General features: G+C 52.8%; 1 pseudogene; it reads right to left on the minus strand.

The window, feature by feature from the left end:
* Window positions 1-2,406: 2,406 nt before the first annotated feature.
* LOC118981917 (L-lactate dehydrogenase B chain-like) lies at window positions 2,407-3,882 on the minus strand (annotated as a pseudogene).
* Window positions 3,883-7,504: the final 3,622 nt, after the last annotated feature.

Consider the following 7,504-nt stretch of genomic DNA (forward strand, 5'->3'; position numbering starts at 1 on the left):
CCTCTGAGCCCGGCTTCTGAGACAATTAAGGATCTGTCACCAGGAATCCTGGGAAATGTGTCCCTTGACCACCAGATTGCCCTCATAACTCAAGCCAGTCACCACCGGGGACTTCAATGGCACCCCCATTGGCACCAGCCTCCTGCCCACGGGCACCCCAGGTCCTGAGCGGAAGTGGAAGACACTGATGGTGAAAATGACAATATTGTTATAACTGTGGCAGCTGCTGCTGTTCGCAATTATCAAAGTGTTTCCCACACACCCTGCTGACCCCTTTACTACGTACTCACAGACGTCTAATCCTGTCAAGTAGGTAGGGCTAGATGTGCCCTACTTTGTAGAAAGGAAACCGCGTTGTAGCAGACGGAGGTGGTAAGTACAGAAGAAGCCTCCAAGGCTGGGGTCCTAACAATCCGCTTGGTTCATGACCCCCTTCTTCTGCCCTTGGAGGAGGAAGGAAGGAGGAAGACCAAGTGCCTGTGGCTTTGCCCCCATCCCGTGGGAGTACACAGTGAACAAGGGTCACTAGGGTTGGCCTGTGGAAACAGTGACCCCTTTCCGGGAGCCCTTGCGACACCCGGCGGTTTTCTGTGCAACACAGTGCAGGCTGCTGGGGTCTGTGAGCCTGGGAGATCCTGGGATTTGGGGCTGGAAGCACATGTTGGCCTCCCGACTTACTAGCTGTTTGACCTTGGCACTTGACTTTGTCTCTCTGAATCTTGAATCCCTCACTGTAAAATGAGAGAGAACACTGCTGTCCATTACCTATGCATGGAGAAAGGAGAAGGGGCTGGTGGGGACAAAGAGGGGGAGGAGGAAGGGCGTGTCAAGCTGGCACCTTGCTTCCAGTCAGGGGCGAGGTGGAGGTGTCTTCGGTCAGGAAGGAAATCCTGACTGATATCAGCTCCTTTGCAACGATCCATCTGCCTGTGACCCAGGAGCCTTTGGTGGAGACACAGAGCAGAATAGCTGCATGTTCCCAGGAAAATGCCATGGGCAGAGCCGCTCAGGGTGCCCGGGTGACACCCTGTTTGCTGACTTTCCCGTTGATGGCAGCTGTCTGGCTCGTTCTTGGGCCTTTGCAAGGTGACTGGTTCCTGTTGCCCCAGCAACAGAGGTGGCTGCAAACAGCTGTGATAAATCCCTCGATCGGTTGCGGCCCACGGGCACTGTGCCAGCCCGAGGTGGTTTCATCTCTGTTAGACGTACTGCCTGCAACCAGACGCGGCTGAGAAGGTCGCACACACGCTCGGAAGGGCAGATGACAGGTCCCCAATAAACCCATCTCTGTCGATGGGAGGACTCTCGGAATCAGGGAGGTGTTGTATAATGTCCCCCTCAGTTGTGCCACGGAGTCTGTTTCCTCACATTCAGAACCTGGGCAAACCCGTGATTTTCACAGGACATGAGGGCCAGGCTGCCTCCCAGGCGCCCACTTCCTCCGCTCTTCATCAGAAGTGATCAATAACTGTACATTTGTTCCATTTGGGCTGTTTTTATGGTTCTATTGTGGAACATTTTGTAGTGGTGGTTTTTTTTTTTTTTTTTTTTTTTTTTGGAAACACCGTTTGGTTCATAATCTCTTAGCAACAGAACTCTGAGGGCTAACGGCCCGTGGACACTCCCAGAAGATGATGACTGTGTTCTCGTGGGCGAACCGGCCTGCAGCAGCTGAGTCGCAGCACCCTCTGATTGCAGGGTTGGTTGTTATAGGTCCTCGGACGTCACCGGCACCCACCGCGGGCCGGGCCCCCCTGTGAGCGTTTGCGGTGGCCGCTGCACCCTGAGGGTCTGGGAGAACTTGCAGTCAGCCGGTGCCTGAGCCCAGCAAGCCTCAGCTCCGACTTGGTCCAGGGCCTGGTTGTGTGCGCAGGACAGGGGAGAGAAAGAAGGCAGGAGCAGCGGCCTCATGCTCTGTGTCCTGCATGCTTCCAAGCCCGCGCAGTGGGGTCAGGTGGAGTCCCTGGCTACGCTTGCAGACCTGCATGGGCAGGAGTGGAATGCGGCTGGGCCCCCAGCCTCCTCTTTCCCTCCAGTAGTTTTTTTTAATGTTTTTAAATTTATTTACTTATTTCGAGAGAGGAGAAAGGAGGGAGAAAGAGAGGGAGAGAAACATTAATGTGCGATTGCCTCTTGCACGCCCCCTACTGGGGACCTGTCCTGAAACCCAGGCATGTGCTCTGACCAGGAGTAGAACTGGCAACCCTGAGGCCTATGCTCAGTCCACTGAGATACCCCAGTCAGGGCTCCAATAGTTAATTCTATTTGTTCTAGGGCTTATATTGCAAGCCTGGGCTTTGCATCTGTGAGAGATTCACATACCTAGGAAGAGAAAAGCAAATTGGGATCCATGTATGTGGATGAAATTAAAGGCTTAAATACTTGGAGGTTTTGAATTTCTACAGCCTAGAACCCAGAGCTCAGGGGGTGTTCTAGGTCCTTCTGGATGTCCCACAGGGTCTCCACACTTTTCACCAGCCACCAGCTGCTGGTGGGTGACACCGGCTCATTGACCCCATCAGCACTCAGGATGCGTGGAAGGCTCGGGAAGAGCGCGTTCTCAATGCCATGTGCCCCCTTCACCACTGCTGACACCGCTGGAATCCTGGAGAGATTTTCAACATGGATTCGGTGAGATCGGCCACACTTCATCCAGTAGCTTCCCTGGGGTATCCTTATAGCCTGATGACTCGACTTCACAGACACTTTCAACCTCTGTCTGATGCCCATTCTCACTCCCGTTTCCATTCCCACCTTCTGGACTCAGTTCCCAGAGAGAAGCACCTGACGCATGCGCCCCGCTCCACACGGCCACACTGGAGATGCCGTTCTCTCCCCAAATCCATCCACGTGGCTGCTGGGATGAATGCCAAGTTTCTCAGTTATCAAACAGTGAAATTTATAGCCTGGTTCCTCTTCAGAGCATAGAAATCTTTGCCTTTTACTGAAATAGTGAAACTGGGCAGATTCCCAGTCACACCCACTTTCCATAACATGGTGCTTGGGTAATCACTAAGTTTCCAGGGAACATGTGAGAATATCCATGGGGTTAGAAACCACAATTATAATGCAATCAGGACTGTACTTGATGATCTGAGGGATAATGAACTTGAAGACAGCAACATTCCTGCGCATCAGGTTAAGATGGTCTTCCCCTCTTGCTCGAGCATTCTTCAGTCACCACAATCATAGACTTGGCAGTCACGAGCGAGGTCCTTACCTGCCACAGTTTTCGGTGTGAGGAAGTGCGCTCCCATACTGCATCATCGCTCCTTTGAGTTTATCTTCCAAAAACATCTGCAAGGGCAAGTTCGTCAAGCAGGGACTTTCCGAATGCTGATGGCACACACCATGTCAACTTGTCCAGGGCCTTTACCATGACCTTCTGGTTTGAGACTGTTGCCTTTTCTTCTGCAACAATCGGTTTTTCCTTGAGAGTGGCCACTGTGGCCCTGACCGGTGTGACTCAGTGGGTTGGGCGGCACCCCGCAGAGTAAAAGGTGAAAGGTTGCCAAATTCACTTCCTGGGCAAGGGGCATGCCGGGGTTGCAGGTTTGGGCCCTGGCCGGGGTGCCTGTGAGAGGTAACTGATCTCTCGTATTTCCCTCCCTCTCTTTCCCCCTCTCTCAATGGAAGAAAAAAGCCCAAACAATTGCTACTGTGCACAGGGGAGAGAAGCGTCTGGGGGTGGCTGTAAGAGTCACCCGAGGGAGGCGACATGCCCGCCCTCCACTCGCCTCCATTCTTCTGCTTGTCCTGTTCACACAGCCACGCCTGCAGGGGCAGCTGGGTCTTCCCTGCCACGTAATCTCCAGGGGGCAACCCATGAGGGCCATTGCCACAAACCACACACAGGTCAAAGGCCATGCTCAGGGTGTGCATCCTGGAGGCCCGAGCCCGTGCTCACAAGCAGCGCAGGGGGCCCTCCCCAAGGCTGAGACCACTGCCCAAAGTCCGTGTGGGTAGGAAGAACGATTAAAACAATAGCAACCACTTATTTCTGTGAGTTACGCAGTTACATCCCCCTGTTGACTCTTTAAAACCTTATAAGGTTTTGTCCTTATAAGGACATACTCTTTTCCCCATGAACAGATCAGGAAGTTGAGGGTCAGAGTAACTGAGTGAACTAAGTCACAGAAAACAGGTTCTTTTTGTGACACCCACAATCACACCCCTCCTTTCCACAGCCCTATTACTCATGAGCAGAGCTGGACTTAGAAACTCCTTTTTTAAAAAAAGTATTTATTTCTAGAGAGCGAGGAAGGGAGGGAGAAAGAGAGGGAGAGAAACATTAATGTGTGGCTGCCTCTCATGCACCCCACATTGGGGACATGGCCTGTGACCCAGGCATGTGCCCTGACTGGGGATTGAACCAGCAACCCTTTGATTAGCAGGCTGGTATTCAATCCACTGAGCTAAACGAGCCATGGCTGGGTTTAGAAACTGTTGATGTATATGCTCTGTGTGCCCTCACACCTGTGCCAGTCATGGCCCTAAAAACCTATTCATATGGTGACATATTTTTCATGTGACATTTGAGAAAATAAGGTATTTTCATGTGTTTTATTCCCTAAAGCAGAGATCCCTTAGATCCCACAGAAACTAGATTGGCCTGCTCAGGAGCATGTACCTTCAACACCCCACCTAAACATGTCTCTCTTCCTCCTGCTCCTTCCCCTGCTCCCTGCGGCCTTTGGCACTGCCGCCAGCACAGTGCGCTTCATGTGTCGGTCATGTTTACTGTGCACCGTCGGTGCCACTCACGCCGTGTTCGGGGCTGACACAGCAGCCATTTCTCTTATGCTTAAAGCCGTGTGGTAGATGAAGTCTGTTTCCATGTCATAGATCAGGACATAAAGACATGAAAGGTAACTTGTTAAAATACAAGCCCCTGTCTTCTGCTCTGAGCTGCCTTTGATCCTGACTGTGTCTAGGTTTCCTTTGGCCGTGGCATTCTAATTTGTTCCAAATTGGACCAGACATCCCCTTGCTGGTATTTCATCCTCAACTCCTCTCTCTCTCAGCGAGTTTTCCTTACCCCCCAATCCTATCAGCCACCTCCCCAGTCTCTCTTCAGCTTAATTACTCCTCTCCATCTCCACAGCCCCCACTACAGAGGGGGTCTCCCTCAGCTGCCTGGGGGTCTCCCTGCCCTGCAGTCTGTTCCCCACACAGCTTCCAGAGAGTAACCAGATCCACTCACTCTCCTGCAGCGACCCCACAAATTCCCATTTCCTGGGGATCATTTCTGAAATCTCTAGCCTGACCCACAAGGCCCACTTGTCCGCCCCCCACCCCGCCCCCCACCCCAAAACTCACCATTTCCTTCCTAAGAGTTTTTGAACATGTTCTACCCACTTCCAGTGCCAGAACATTCTTCTTTGCCTCCCTCTCTGCCATCCTACTTAATTTCTACTCAGCCCTGTCGTCTCAAAACGCTTCTTCCTCGGGGCTACCTTCCATGTCCACCCACACTGAGTGGGAGAGGCTGCAGATTGGGTTTAGAGTGCCCTGTCTTTCTCTGCTTAGAGCTGGTCACAGCTATCATCGAATCCTCGGTTGTATCACCCAGGGGTTCCACCTGTTTTGGGGACGCCTCCCCAGTCAAGGGGACTGACCACGTCTGCCTGGCTCACTGCGATGTCTCCACTGTGCTTGTTTGGAATACACACATTCGTTCCTCTCTCTCGTAACCCTCGAGGTGTGTGTTTCTTAGCAGCGGACAGCTGTGCTCCGCACGCTCCTTCAGGGATCCATGTTCCTTCATCCTGGGACTCCGTCCTCTCTGGGAGTGGCTGCCTGCAGAGGGAGGCTGGGTCATTGCCACAACTGGCTTGGCTTCAGCAGAGAGGGAGAAGAGTGTTCCAGGTCTTGGTTGGATTCCTGGTGTTTGTTACCAAATAACGAGCTATCCCCGGAGTTAGTGCCATAAAACGCCAACTATTTCCTCGGTATCCCAGGTCCTGTGTGTCTGGGAGGAATGCTGGGGAATTCAGACAGAACACAGGAAGAGTCGCCGATGTCTGGGGCTCAGATGGGAAGACTCCAACGACAGGGTAACTGACACGGGGCAACTGACACAGTCGGGGCTGAATCATCTAGTGGCGTCTTCGCTCCCTGGCACGTGGCCTGGAGACCAGGCCTGCCGCCGGACCGGTCCTGGGGCGCCAACACACGGACTTTCGAACCTGTGCCCTCAGGGGACTGGACTTCTTTCAAGGAAGCTCAGAGCCTCAGGAGCAAATATTCTCAGAGAACAGGGTGGAAGCAAATAGCCTTCTTGCCAGAAGTCACCTTCCTTCCCACTTTGTCCTCGGTTGGGGAAACTGCCTGCGTCCAAGGGGAGGGCCGTAGATACCCATCTCTTGACAAGAAGGGGTTTAAAGAATTTGTGTCATGTTTTGTTTGTTTTGTAAAAGATTTTATTCATGTATTTTTAGAGAGAGGGGAATGGAGGGAGAAAGAGGGAGAGAAACATCAATGTGTGGTTGCCTCTTGTGCGCCCCGCACTGGGGACCCGACCCACAGCCCAGGCATGTGCCCTGACTGGGAGTCAGATCAGTGGCCCTCTGCTGCGTAGTCCAGTGCTCAAGCCACTGAGCCACACCAGCCAGGGCTTACGTTTTAAAATGATTATAGATGGAGGGGCATGTGCCAATCTCGCTCACGTTTCCCTGGTGAGAACAGACTCAGATGCCCAGGGCTGGGCGACACCGTCCCTAGGCAGGTAGCTGTGTGGCTGGCTTCAACTCCCTTACACTGCAAGACCGAGAATGGATTTGGGTGGACCGTCCGCAATCTGTCATGGTCCACTCTTCTGGCCACCAGATATGTACGTGCCCCTCTTCCCACATGTGGGGAAAACCAAAGTTCCAGGGAAGGCAGCCACTGGGATGACTCACTGGATGCCTGCAGAACAGCTGTGTCCTTAAGGATGTTGCACTGGCCCGCCCCAGCCTTGAGGTGAGCGAGGTCTGAGCGGGGGTGGGGGTGAAATCAGGTGGCCTCGGCCTGTCAGAGGGGGCAGGAATCTGCTGTCCTTTACTTCGGTGCAGGGCTCAGGCCAGGTACGGAGCAGCGGAGTCAGTGCATGTAAGTTGAAAAGAGTTTAAAGACGCAACTGTAAAAACAAACAAAAAGTACACCCACAACACGCCAAGGGGACAAAGATAAAAGCAGCAGCTCAGGGAAATACACACGAGGCTGATAACAGGACGGAGACGCATTTTTGAGGATGTGGGTGAGGAGAACTCTCACATGTTGGCTGGCGTTGAAGGTGATCGTTTTTAGCGGGGGGATTTGGCAATATCTTTCAAGACATCCAGTGTTCAGCCCCCTGTTAGCCAGAAATTCCACTTCGAGGTATCAATGCGACAGGTCTACGGAACTCCCACAAGTGAGGGAAACCGTTTGTCAGGAACGCTCAGAGCGGGCTTGTCTAGAAGAACTCAGCTGGGAACCACCTAAATGCCCATTCGTGGGAAACTATCAAATGAAGTGGAAT

This window comes from Sturnira hondurensis, unplaced genomic scaffold, assembly GCF_014824575.4.
Source record: "Sturnira hondurensis isolate 20B ecotype Veracruz unplaced genomic scaffold, ASM1482457v3 Scaffold0024822, whole genome shotgun sequence".
NCBI lineage: Eukaryota > Metazoa > Chordata > Mammalia > Chiroptera > Phyllostomidae > Sturnira > Sturnira hondurensis.